Source organism: Sus scrofa, chromosome 10, assembly GCF_054392235.1.
Source record: "Sus scrofa isolate SSC_HxYL_T2T_F1_AM1 chromosome 10, Sscrofa_HxYL_maternal_Yorkshire_Landrace_v2.0, whole genome shotgun sequence".
Classification (NCBI taxonomy): domain Eukaryota; kingdom Metazoa; phylum Chordata; class Mammalia; order Artiodactyla; family Suidae; genus Sus; species Sus scrofa.
In genome coordinates, this window is record NC_139392.1 from 5,397,832 (window position 1) to 5,410,110 (window position 12,279).

Consider the following 12,279-nt stretch of genomic DNA (forward strand, 5'->3'; position numbering starts at 1 on the left):
CCTGGCAAGACTCATTTTCTAGCCATAATTGCGGAATGAAGCAGCTACCTTATCATCTCTGGACAATGAGATTTGAGAAGACATGGTTCCGAAAGCAATTTGACATGGACATTCCCGCTGTTTCTTTTCATTCTGCTGGTGGAGAGATGACATGAGGAGAGGAGCTCTCAGGACCCACAAACAGAAGCCACTTGTTGAAGATGGAAGAGACACTTGCCAGTCCCGTAGTGCCTAAATCTGGATTGTTGTCTTTCCCTCTCTATTGCATTGTTCTCTTTGCTAGAGCACTAAAGCCATTTGGTTAATACCTGGTGAACACAACGTAAGCAGTCTCCTTTATTGCTCCCTAATCTCCCAGGTCCAAGTCTCCCAAAGTGGGGTATCTGCTGGAGAAATGCAGCAATACAAACAGCAAAGCAATTAGGGATGTTACTGGGTTCTAACCTATCCAGTAAAATAAGTATCCGAATGTCTGGCTGATGTGGATAAGTGAGTAAAGAAAACAGAAAATATGGAGGGAAAAGGAATATTCTTCCTTACATCATAATTTTAATTTATAAATGTTAGGAGGAATAATGGAAATAGAAACTCACCCTTAGCAGATGTCACAGTAAGAATGATTGCAAGCAAGAACCATCAGTGGTTGTTACGCTTAGTAGGCAAACTATGAGGAGAGAAAAGATATTTGCATAGTTTCAAAATGTATCCTCAGACGGTAACTTGTTATAAAGGGGGAAATGGTAATTATAGTGAAGAAACCCAGCAGACACCACCTCAATTAAGCGATCAAAGTATCAACACCAGCAATAAGAGATACTGATATCAAGCACCCCCTGACAGGATGCAGTGAAAGGGGAACAGGGAAGTTCAGTGACACCCTTGGCCAAACCCCACGACCTTAATCTAACCATGTGAAAACATCAGACAAACCCAAATTGAGAGATGGTTTGTCCACAAAAGCCCAATTGGTGCTTTCAAAAGTGTCAAGGTCATCAAAGACAGTCACATAAATACTACAAGTCGTCACAGAATGAAAGAAACTAAGGAGATATGGCAATTAAATGGGATCCTGGACCCAAAAAAAGTGTTAGTGGGACAACCGGTGAATTTCAAATATGTTTTGTAACGTAGTTAATAATAATGCATTAATGTTGCTTTCCTAGTTTCCATAATTGTACTACGATTATGTAAGAAGATAATAGTAGGATAAGCTGGAAAAAGGACAATGGAAACTCTATTTATGCAAATTTATTGGAGTGAGGAGGTTAAGCCTAAAATTATTTCAAATTAAAACTCAAAGAGGGAGTTCCCGTCGTGGCGCAGTGGTTAACGAATCCGACTAAGAACCATGAGGTTGCGGGTTCAGTCCCTGCCCTTGCTCAGTGGGTTAACGATCCGGCGTTGCCGTGAGCTGTGGTGTAGGTTGCAGACGCGGCTCGGATCCTGCGTTGCTGTGGCTCTGGTGTAGGCCGGTGGCTACAGCTCCGATTCAACCCCTGGCCTGGGAACCTCCATATGCCGCGGGAGCGGCCCAAGAAATAGCAACAACAACAACAACAAAAGACAAAAAAAAAAAAAAAGAATCAGATGGGAAATCAAGAAAAAATTCTCAGTGACCAGGCAGCATACCCAAGCCAATTAAATAAGAATCTTGGGTGTGAGACGCAGCAGTGTATATTAAAACTGCCCAAAGGAAAAAAAAAAAAAAAGTAAAAAAAAAAAAAACAAACTCAAAGAGGAGTTCCTATTGTGGCTTAGCAGGTTAAGGACTGACATAGTGTCCATAAGGATGCAAGTTCGATCCCTGGCCTCACTCAGTGGGTTAAAGATCTGGTGTTGCCGTGACTTGCAGCACAGGTGGCAGATGTGGCTCAGCTCCAGCACTGCTGCGGCTGTGGTGTAGGTTGCCAGCTGCAATTTGACCTCTAGCCTGGGAACTTCCATAAGCTGCAACTGCGACCTTAAAAAGAAAAAAATATAAAATAAAATTCAAAGAAAAAAAAAAAGATTGCAGCAGTGGAGAGCAAGTATTGACGAAGGCAGCCTTAACATTTCCCGCAGCTTGGCTGCACTTTAAACAGGCTTCTTCCTGACTCTAGGCCCTAACCTCCCTCATCTTAAAGTATTTACTTTAGAAAACTTTCAATTGTAAATTCTTGCTCTGCCCCTTTGAGATGTAAACTTTCTCTTAACCTCTTGCTGGTTTTATAACCTACTGACCTCAAATAAATAGACTGCCAGTTATTTCTCCAGCACAGATGGGTTTGTTTGCGATCAGCAGAGAGTTAAGTTTCAGGATCTGCAACTATGGGAAGCCTGGGGCAAGTTCCCTCAAGGCAAGGGAAGCAGAATGGCTTTTAGGGAGAAAAAAAGGAAGTTGGGGAGGGGAGAAAAAAGGAAGTTGGGGGAGGGGAGAAAAAAGGAAGTTGGGGGAGGGGCGGCAGGGGAGTAAACAGAGAGTCCCGGGCTTTTCATTGGCTGAGTCTTCTTCCCCCTTGTAGCAGGTGTGAGAGCTTCCAGGTCTGGTCTCTTGGAACTATTAAACTGAAGTTTCTGTGTATTAGCATTATTTTCAAAACCAAGAATGTATACCTCTAGGACCTGGGAGCCGTCCCTTTGAGATGTAACCACCAAAGGTGGTGGCTCACCTGTCTCTCAGTCTCTTGGAAGGTCAGGAACCAAATTCCCATCAGAACACTTAACACAGCCTCCTTTAATCAAAGTGCCCAGCCTCCTGTCTCCGGTCTTCCCCTATACGTTTCCACCGGCTCAATGTTTTAAAATTCTCTCATCTTTTGTTTCTTGGAAGTTGTGTTCAATCTCTCTCCCTTCTTGTGATAATTTTGGATGAAGCCTTTCTTGCCTATTTAACCTATCAAGGACATTTATTCTTGGACATTATGCAAGGTTACTATTGAGTCTCATGTCAGAGAACCATGATGTTATAAAAATTTTAAGAGACAATGTTACTTATCTAGTAAATAAATAATGCCTTATATTAAAATTAAAATCTGAATGGATAGGCCATGTGAACATAGTTTATTCTGTTTTTAATTGAAGATTACTTTAGTCAAAAGGAGAGAAAAACGGGCTTCTAGATACTTCAGGATGTTTCATAATTCACAACCAGCAGCCACCCAAATTAGGATTTTCTCCTAACAAAAAAGTCCTACCATTATATCCCTAGTACTTATTTATCTTATAACTAGAAGTTTGTATCTTTTGACCATTTCCATCTAATATCCCCCACCCCTGCCTCTAGTAACCACAAATTTGATCTCTTTTTCTACAAGTTTTTTGTTTGTTTCTCAAGTATACTTTACCTATAACATAATGCTTGCTCCTATTCCATAGCAGAGTGATTTGGTATTTCCGCACATTTCTAAATGGCCCCCATGGTGTCTAATTGCCATCTGCCACCCAAGATATTATATAATTATTGACTCTCTTCCACACACTGTACATTTTGCCTCCATCACCATTATTAACTGAGGGCTATCATCTATTATTTTAAGCCCAGTTTTCTTTATTTAGAAAAGCGAATCATAACACCCAGCTTGTCATAACATTTGAGGATCTCATTACAGAAGTAAAGTAAAAACAGGACAATACCAGAGACGCATTACGCATTCCAGCGTCGTGCCATCCTATCTTAAGATGAAAATTCAAGGCACATAGGAAATACCTTTCAGAACTGCTCTTCCCACCAAAGTAATTATTTCTTCTGTTGTTAGAAAGGTAGCATTAGGCTGGAGCTTGCATAGAAATTTTTGAAAAAAAAAATCAGTAAATTCAACACCTTATAGTATTGCCATGGAAAGAAGTCTAGTAAATTTGACTTTTTGGTCAATATTATAGAAAAATAATATATTTAGCACACTTTTAAGAAAAATAAGACAGTAGTGAAACAATAACTGCTTAAGGTACAAATACGTGGTTTCCATAATTACCTATTTTTAAATGAGCGCTTCCTTAAAAAGTTCCACAATTATGCAATGTTACCATAGTCCTATTAAACTCTTTCAAAGGTAATCCCAGTATTAACAAGTTATGAGGTAAATTTGTGATTGATTTTATTTTGAAGTAACTGGTATTTCAATAATATGACTTCCAGGGAGAAAGTGCATTATTTAATGCATATTGGTTCCCAGAGATGCTTATGGTTGTTAGAAATAGAGATAGTGCTATTAAGTCAAATTAATATGAGCAAATAATAGAAATGTGCTTCTGGGGGGAATAAAAGAAATTGCTTTTTATTTCTAAGATAGCATCACAGATATCCTGCTTCAATTTACATTTATTTAATATTTCTTATAAAAGTTGTGTCTAATCATATAATAGTTGCATAAAAAGAAAATTACAAGCAAGAAAAACAAATCATTGAATTTCCTTTAGGAAACAAAGCACATAAAACCTACAAATTCCAGTCCTGGAAGGAACATTTTCCTATGTGAGCACAGCAACACTCACAGATGTGGGGGCAGGGCAGGTTATTTTCATTCCTGGGCTTTGCTAAATCTCAATAATGAAAGTCTCAAATCTGAGCAAGGGTCTAGATTTATAAACTTTTGTCACAGCTGTTCCAGATAGAATGTCAAAAATTCTTCCACAAAACTGGAATGAAAGTAGGATACAAAGAATGTAAGCAGCCTGGCTTCTCAAGAAAGTGGTGTTTGATGGAACCAGGAAAAGTGGTTTCCCAGTCTTCCTGGCCCACATTCTGCATGAGATCCCAGGAAGACCAAAATTCTATATACACATAGTTCTGTGGTGATCCTCCACTTCCCAGTTTTTATTCTTGTTTCTGGTAGTGAATACCACCTTGATTCCAGAATATTGTTTATCCCTTCATCTGTCCATTGCATAAATGTTGAAAAAATATTTTGTAATTTTAATGCCCTTCCTCTCAAATCTTTTTTTTTGGGGGGGAATTAAGCCCTCATCTATTCCTGGATAAATAGCCCCAGAGATGATAAAGTCTCTTCTTTATGAGTGGCACATCAATACACAAAAATAACAAAAAATCTAGCAATATTTTCATTATAAAATTTGTATGCATAGAGCATTATGGGGAGAAAAAGGAATTCTTCCCATAGTCTCTACCATTTAATTAGAAAAAAACATTCTATCCTTTTACATTTATTATTGATAATATTATACTTTTGAATTTCATAAAATATCATATTTGCATATTATTATCCATGAAAGTAAAATCTGAATAATTTTTAGCCCTTTATACAAGGATAATATTTGCCCAGTAAATAGTTGAACATTTTAATGCATTGTTGGCTTAGAGATCTATCAGTGGTTTCCCATATAATTACCTGCAATGAAGAAATGGTTTATATCTGCAGTGTCCAAGCTGGAGCCACTACCCATATGTAGCCATAAAGCCCTTGAAATTTGGACAGTGCAACTAAGGATCTGAATTTTTTAAAAATTAAATTTAAACAGCCACATATGGCTGAGATGTTATAATGCTATACAGCACAGACAGTATCATTTCATGGAGTTCTCTTATAATTCCTAATTTTTGAAACTCTGTTATCATTTTACATTTATTTTTGCATTTAGGGCAAAATATTCTGTATCCTAACTGGGAAACAAAATAACTTGTCTTTAGAATGTGGACTTCAGTAAAAACAACTAAGCAAATAACTATAAGTGAATGGTCAGAGCAATTTTTCTTTTATCCATATGGGGATACAAAATAAATTTTACATCCTGGGTTATTTGATTTGTTCGAAGAAAGAGTAAGTGACCTACTTTTACCTACTTTTATTTGCATGTTGAGAGGAAAGTCTTCCAGATGATTCTACCACCGCTAGGACTTTTTATATTGTATTAATGACATAAGGACTGAGTCTTAATTAGTTACTAATTTGAATTGTTCCAAACTTACCCTATTGAGAGTAACTTGAAGTCTCTGGATGAAACAGCTATTTTTATTATGATCAATAGCTCAAAGGACCTACAAACACCTAAGTTCTAAATATATGCTCTGTTCTTTTACTGGTTACTAGAAAAGAAACCAAATTTTAAAAAAGCAGAGGTAACAAGAATCATTCTGAATGGGATAACATGTTCTAAATGTTTAATATCCTGTTTCTACTCAAATACTGATAGGAGAATGTTAAAAAAAAAATAGGAATTTATGTTGCTTAAGCAAAATTTCTACTAAACAGTGCTGCTTCAAAAATTTTCACCTCAAGTCCTAAACAGAAAAATAGAATCATATCCAGAAACAAAATAAAAACATGTAATGCTTCCCCAGAAAATAAAGAAAAACGATTCATTTCTTACAACTTTCTGGCAATGTTTGCATTTACAAGGCAGAAAGCAAAAGTAAAAGACAAAAGTCCTCTCTTCCCGGCCTGACCTACTTCTGCAGTTAGTAGTTTGTGTGACCCTTTTGGACTCTCTTCTTTGTTGAATTAATTATACATTTATAAATCTCAGTCGTTGAAACATAATTTGTATTATTTCCACAAGGACATATCTGTTGCAAACTCTAATTCTGCTGGGTTCCTGGAACCTCTGTTTTGGTCGGTTCCCTGTTCTGGGTTAAGTCTCATCACCTGGGTTTCCTTTGCGTCAAGATCCCTCCACTGAACATCCTGTTCTCATTCCCAGTAAGTCTGTCATGCCTCTTCCTTCAGTTGGATGATGTCACTGCACGCGAGGGGCCACTCTGTCACCCCAAGCCAGGCTTTGCTATGACATCCGTGCTGTCCATTAGAGGAGCTACTCACCACATAGGGCTGCTGAGCCCTTGAAACCTGTCCACCTGGATTTGAGCTGTGCTTTACGTACAAAAGGCGTAGTACCAGATCTTGAAGATAATACGAAATAAAAAGTAAAATAGATCATCAATGATTCTTAGATTGACTACTTGGTGCAGTGATTACATTTGATTATACTGGGTTCAAGAATATATTGTTAAATATAATTTCATTTATTTCCTCTTATCTTTTGCAGTGCGGTCACCAAAAAGTGTTTAAATTACAAATGTGGCTCACATTATATCTCCATTGGATGGTGTTGCCTTAGATGTTGTCAGTCTAAATACACCACATAGCTGGCCCCTAGGATCTTGCCATTTCCGTGGGAAGCAGATCTTAGGTCTACTCGGTTCTCACATTTCAGTATCTTTCTGAGCATCCTGCTGTGTGTTCCTGGAAGACTCTGGGGACTGGGCAGTATGAAGATACAGTATCAGCAAACAACTAGCTTCTCTTTACAATCTGTTCATGATTCAGTGAAACTGGGTGAGAGCTGTGAGATGTTTCTGTGTCACTCTTTGTGTGTTCTTGCAGAAATTTTCTTTGTGCTAGATTTATTTGCATGGCCAAAACAAATCAGCCTTTTACAACCAACCAACCAACTGACAAACAAATAAATAGCATTTATTCTTCTACATTTTGCTGTATGTCTTTTCCCCTGGACTGAGAATGATCATACTGAACGAATGCAGGAATTTGCAAAGGGTGAGGGAAACAATATACCAGGAAAATAAACTAGTTAATTTTTTAAAAAAATCAGTAAGCACACTAACATAAACAAAATGAATACACAGTGAGGAAAGAAAACTAGAATGTTTAAAATAAAATATCACCTGGGTAAAACAACAATAACAAAATGAAAAGTACAAAATACTTTAAATATTTGTATACATATATTTTCCTTTCCCTAAATGCTTTCACTTCATATACCCTGATAGATGAACTACTACATCATATAAGTAGTAGCAACTAATTCCCTTTCATCATATGCTGTTGACACCTTTTTAAAGTCAATATTTATAGATCCAGTTTGTTCTTTTTAACCACTATTTTTCTCCTATAATTTATAAGTAACACCTTGTACGTTAGCGTTTTTGGATGAGGATATACCTTGTTTACATTTACTTACAATCATCATATACATTTATTGTACAAATAACACTGCACACTTATTGGAAGAGACATAAAAACATTTTAACAGGCTACACTGAACAATGTGCATTTGGACATAATGGGATTGGAAAGTGAATTTCAACCCTTCCCATTCTGGTCCTGGGCTACGTTCCCAGTATTCCACTGGTCCAAATATTTTGTCTGGAATAGGCTGACAAGAGGTGGGTTAAGAAATTTCTGCAATCACTGCCACTCTTTGAAAAATCTTAGCAAACCACAATTCCCAGAAATTTCTCCAACAATATTTAATTCAGAATTGACAGTTACTATCAGATGGCACATGCCAGATCCCAGCTAGGACTTGGATGGAATTGGCTTGGGCAGCTGGACCATAGGAGCTATTGGCCAGCTAGCCGGGCATGTTTATCCTGGTCATTTCATAAGTCACTCCCTGTCACTGACTGTTCTGGATACCACTTATTATGTTAGGATGGAGTTTCACTATGTTTCCAGAAGACGTTTGTAAAAATGAAATTGTAGGGAAAATAGTGCACACTATTAAACGCTGATAGTTAAAACTATTCTAAAAATATGTCTATAAGTGTTATTTTTCTCACCAATACAAACTTAGAAGTTGAGGAATTAAAATACCACCTAAATTAGAAACTCATGAATAAGGAAGAGATGAGCAGACATGCTATCAGAAAACTGGGGAGAAGAAACATCATGTAGGAACATAAAAGCCAAGAGAGGCATTTTGGACTTTATTGTCTCTTTCCTATTTTCAATATTTTATTTGATCATAAGTAAGTTCTATGTACTAGTTCTACTTTAAGCCACGTAAATTAATTAGAATATGTCATGAGGTTTATGAAATTAAATCTAATTTGATAGATTGCCTCAGGTGCTCCCAAATTTCTCCAAGAATGTAATTTCCAAATGTTTTATATTTACCAATATTAAACATGAACACTCAAGCATATAATATATACATATTATATAAAACTTTTTATAGAACACATAAAAGACATAGGTAAATATATCATACCTGAAAGGGGCCTGGTGATATTTGACTAAAAAATTTTAGATCCCACCATGTCTTTCCCTCACGTATAACACACACCCACAAACATATTATACGTGTGCACACTTACATGCACAGATTCACTAGAAACAAATGTAACATTCAAATAAGTAATAGAAACATCTACAGATTTTTACCACCTGGCTATCTTCTACTGAATGTACATTATTGGTTCTATTTGAGATAAAACCCACTCGAAGAGCGGAACTATACCATTTTAGTGCAAAGGACTTTCGAGATCAGGCCTGTGATGGGGATGATGAAGTGCGTTATAAAAAGGATTTAGTAAGTTTCTGGGCAAAAGGATGGCTGGCCATACAACACACCAATATCTTCCACCAGCTGTTCCGCGCACTACTATCCGAATGTACTGAGAGAAACTTATCACCCACAATACTGACAGGTGCTATAAAGCTAAGCTGCCCTTTACCAGTGAATAAAAATAAGCTGAACTGAAGAATAGAAAGTGAATTTAAGGAAGTAAAGCGTTTTTAGAGAAAGTCCATGAAATTTCTACTTGTTTAAAAAGTAAAATTACAAAGAGTGTAATCTATGTTAAATGCATAGGCTGGACAACTTTTTTTTTTTTTTTTTTTGTCTTTTTAGGGCCGCACCCATGGCATATGGAGGTTCCCAGGTTAGGGGTGGATTGGGAACTGCAGCCACCAGCCTACGCCACTGCCATGGCAACGCCAGATCCATGCCACGTCTGTGACTGGCACCACAGCTCACCGCAATCCTGGATATTTTAACCCACTGAAGGAGGCCAGGGATCAAACCTCGTCCTCATGGATGCTGGTCAGATTAGTTTCCACTGAGCCACAATGGGAACTCCAGGGACAATTTTAAGAGGACAAATACTTAAAACAATGGTGGAGCTGTATTTATTGGTGAGTGTCTATAATTCTTCTCTGAGAACATCTGTAATATATTTATTTATCACAAAGTCATTTTATACATTGGATAAGTCTGAGCCACTTAGCACTTTATTTCCCTAAACTAAAGCCTGTATCTCTGGGATACCCACCACCTATGTTTAAAACAGTTCATATTCATTCCAAAGAGAAGTTTGGCAATATATGTTTAACATTTTTACCTCTTCAAAGGAATTTTATATGTAACTTATAATCTCACAATTATATAAGCCTTACATTGGGAGGCTGTGCATGTTACATGTTGCATTTTCTAGAAATTCTTATGGAATAAGAGTCTTAGGTGGGAAATGAAACAAGGCATAAAGGGACAAATAATCAGCAAAACCCAGCCTAATCCAGACTTGCAGTCTCCTTCTTATCCAGGAGGCCCATGTCAGGGATTGAGTTCCCTAAAACGAAGATAGCTCCAAGGAGAAAGTTACAGATTCCACGGTAGTCCCAAATACCAACTGCCGACTAGGGAGCTCAGCAAAATGACCCCCTGTCTATAAAAACCAAGCACTCCCCTGTGGGCAGGGCCTGAGTCTTGCTTGCTCAGAGCTCTCAACCACTCTGTTGGTCAATAAATTCTGCTTTCAGTCTCATCGCTCAAGCCTCTGCCTCCTTCTTACCCTCTGTTCTAACAAGGAGATGAGTGAAATAATGAGGAAGAGATTAGAGTTAACAATCTCAGGTTCATGTGCTTCACGGACAGGAAGAGGGTTTGAAACAGCCTTCACTGCTGAAAGAGGAAGCCTCAACTTGTCTCTAAGGACTTTATTCTTCGAAAATGGAGCCCAGTTTTCTTTCCTTCAAAGTCAGCATTCCAGAAAAGCAATGGAAATTGATAAGTAGAACATTCATGTAATAGCTATGGTAAAACCACACAAAATTAATGTTAAGAAAAATATAAACCTCAGGCAAAACAAAAAACAAAAAACAAACAAACAAACAAAAAAAAAAACCCTTGAAAATAAATATAGGCCAGGGAAATACAATTTGGGAGAGTGTCAGGATTCACAGGTAAAGAACGTAGGAGATAGGTAAGTTTCAAGTCTTGATATTTACTGTCAAATCACAGATCTGCACCCAGAAGACATCAGTCAGAAGGGGAAGGATGCTGAGACCACTGCAGTGATTACTCTTTTCCTCCCTTTTGAACTTGTGGGATATCTAGAAAATTAGCAAACCGATCATTATCATCTTTTTTAGGGAAGTATGTATAAATGTTACTGCTCAATTATGAAATATGGAACATGACTCAATGAGTGAATAAAATCAGGTAGATTTCAAGGTCATTTTACTAGTAGATCATGGATCTCACAGATTAAGGAGTTAAATTGATGCAACCATTGACATTCCCCTTGTGGCTCAGCAAGTTAAGAACCCAACATGAAGATGCGAGTTTGATCCCTGGCTTCACTCGACAGGTTAAGGATCTGATGTTGCCACAAGCTGTGCCATAGGTCCCAGTTGTGGCTCAGATCCAGTGTTGCTGTGGCTGTGGTGTAGGCCCACAGCTGCTGCTCCAATTCGACCCCTAGCCTGGGAACTTCCACGTGCCATAGATGCAGCCATAAATAGATAGATAGATGCATAGATACATACATACATATATACATAGTTGGCACCAGAAAATGCTAATGTCACTGGCTAAAAATGGTGATAGAGAATTACTCTTTAACTTTAATTGTAATTTTAGTATTATAACTGTTAACATGAAACTTTAGCAAAAATATTGTTTTATATCCCCAAATCAGAAGAGTATAAATAAACTTAATTTTTAAGGATTTCTTAATTGAGAAATCATTCCATTGGCATGAAACAAAACAAAGGTGCTTTTTTATCATTATATGTTAGCTTGTACTCACTTTTAAAAAACTCAGTAAAAATGTTTTAATAATATGCACAACTTACAGAAAGTGAGCTGTAAAGCCTTTCCATGGAAACACATAAAGTTTCAAAGTCTTTATCCTAGAATCAGAAGTTTTGATCTGTTTGAGTCCCAGAGTCTAGAGGCTTAGCCAAGAGGCTGCTGGATCAAAGCCTGTCTCCCTGAACTGTGTCAAAAAGAGAATGGTTAATCGTGTTTACTATAAATGGGAAGTAAGACACCAACAGCATAACTCAAACTGATGAATATGAAAGCTCTAGAAGAACATGGCGAGAAAGGTTACTTTTTCATTTACTATTTTTAATGAAAATGCCCTAAGTTCAGTAGTTCAATGCTCTTTGAAAACAAAAGATATCATTTCACTTTTACATGTTTATCTGAATTTACCAAATATAAAACAGTTGTATTATGTACCTATTATGAAGGTTGTCTAACTTAAGAGAAGCTCCTTTTTCTCAAAATCCTAAGAAGTTTTTCTAAAAAAAAAAAAAT